Below are 2,435 nucleotides of genomic sequence, written 5' to 3'. Positions count from 1 at the left end.
AATCCCCAACCCCTACTAATAATATTTTTAAAAAGAATTTTCATTTCAGTTTGGCAAGCCACAGACTGATTGTGTGAGAAACACTGGTGCCAGAGCAACCAATAAAATAAAGCACAGATGCAACGGCCCAAGTTTAGTCTATGGGAACCTTTCTTTCTTCTGGTTTACTTCATTCTATTTGAGTCCGGGCCTCTCATCTTAGGCTCAGGCTGGCCTCAAACTCCTAGGCTCAATCAGTTTTCCTATCTCAGTCTCTTGAGCAGCTGGATAGGGAAGTTCCAAAGGGCAAAAGAGGGCTAGGGATATTACTTGGTGATAGATGACTTACCAGTCATACACTGCCATTGGTTCAGTCCCTAGTAGAGCAAAGAAAATACCACTGGGTACAAACCAAGAAACCAGTCAGCCCAAAATGTGTGCATAAACCCACTTCAGAGAAATGGGATGGAGAAAACACTTAGAGGATGAAATTCAGAAAACTGTCCAACAGTTGCACCTTATTTGAATTCAGCTTTGTAAAGCCTTTAAGAAATAATTTATTGAATAAGAATTTCAATATTGAGTTTTGATGTTAGAATTAATGTTAATATTTTTAGCTGTGGTAATGGTATATAGTTTTATTTTCTAGAAATTCTTTTTGTTTACAGCGGTGGTTCTCAATGGTAGGGTAGGTATTTTGCATCCCAGGGGCAATATACTTTCGGGAAACCTGTAGGGTCTCTTTATAGGTCTTTTTTATGAGATTCACACCTAGGAATATCATTTCATTGGTCCCTGTTGTAAAATGGCCATCTTATTCTTTAATTTCTTTTTATATTAGCCAAAATAGAGAGGTTTCGTTTTGTTACTTGGTAACCCTAAGGTCCAGTTACATAGGAAAGGTAGCTTAATTCTTCTTTCCTCACCAGCTCTGCACACAGTTCTGGGTTGCTTCCTCGGTGTGCTCAGCACTCATCATCTTTTCTATCATTGTGAGTTTACGGGCTTAAGTACTTGTGCTGTGTTCAGTCTTTTGTGGTTATTCTTGGTGCTCTGTCCTTAGCCAGGGGGAATGCATTCAGGTTGGCTACTTCACCATCTTGATAAAACCCTTTTAGTCTTTGTTCGTCTCCCTTAGTTCCTGATGTCTAGGCTCATCCTCTGGATTTCTCACCCAGATGAGGAATGAGCCAGTTTTCTAAGAAGCTCTTGACTCTTTTGTTCAGTGGAAAGCACTACTATTTAATAACAACCGTCTGGACACTGGAGTGCTCAGTACAGCTGACTGGTTAGTGTTTCTAGAGCTCTTCAGTAGATTTGGGCCACCTGATGCCTTTTTTTTATTTTGAGGGAAAAAAAAGTATTACAGAGTTCATGTTGATACATCTGACTAAAATTGAAAATTTCAGTTTAACATCATTGTGCTTATGCTTGAGACTCCTAGTTTCACCAAAAAACTTGTTTCCTAACTCATTTTTAAAAATTAGGTTTATGTGTGTATATGATGTGTGTGTGAATACCATGGTATGTGTGTGCAAGTCATATATGGAGCCAATTCTCTCCTGTGTGAATCCTGAGGATCAAACTTAGGTCGTCAGTCTGAGTCAACTTGCTAACTCAATTTTATCATTTTTTTTTTCTGGAGCTGAGGACTGAACCCAGGGCTTGTGCTTGCTAGGCAAACGCTCTACCACTGAGCTAAATCCCCAACCCCAATTTTATCATTTTTGCTTTTTCTCATCTCTATTTTTCTCTCTTTCTCTATTACATGTATACTTTTTTTGCTTTTACTTTCTTTTTTCCTGAGCCTTGTGAAAAAATACAGACAATAAGGTAGTTCAACTCCAGAGCCAGGTGTGAGGGCATACACCTGCAGTTACAGCACTTGGGATGCAGAAACTGTGTTTATGTTGTATTTCACCGTGACGTTCACCCTCTCAGGATCTGTCCATTATTAACTAATGATGCTGACTTTAATCCCTTGCTCAAAAGTGTCAATTGCCAGGTTCCTCATTGCTAAGCATACACTTTTGTTTTTGTCATTAATTAGCAAGGAATTTTCAGAGTAGTGCTTTGTCATCTTGTGAACATCTTGTTCCCCAATAATTTTTTAACCTAACCTTTCTCGTATGTCTGTTTAGTTTTGTTTTATAACCATGTAGCATCATATGGTTCTAACATCAAAAGTATAAAATAGGGTACATGAGAGTTTTGGCTTCTATTTCTGTTCCTTTCTCTTCATCAGTAGGTCACTCTTTAATTAGTTTTCACATTGCCCTTTTGTTGCAGTTTTAAAATACAAATATGTTTACATGCAATAACATTCATATTCTCCTTTTAGATAATAGTAAACTATTATTTTCCATTTTCATTTGAAAGCCTATCCTACAGACTATTCCGTAGCAATTTGTAGTGATCTTCAAACAGTTTCCTTCCTACCTTTGTTCAGTCTTCCT

This window comes from Rattus rattus, chromosome X (assembly GCF_011064425.1).
Source record: "Rattus rattus isolate New Zealand chromosome X, Rrattus_CSIRO_v1, whole genome shotgun sequence".
Taxonomy (NCBI): domain Eukaryota; kingdom Metazoa; phylum Chordata; class Mammalia; order Rodentia; family Muridae; genus Rattus; species Rattus rattus.
Note: the sequence above shows the minus strand (reverse complement) of the source record.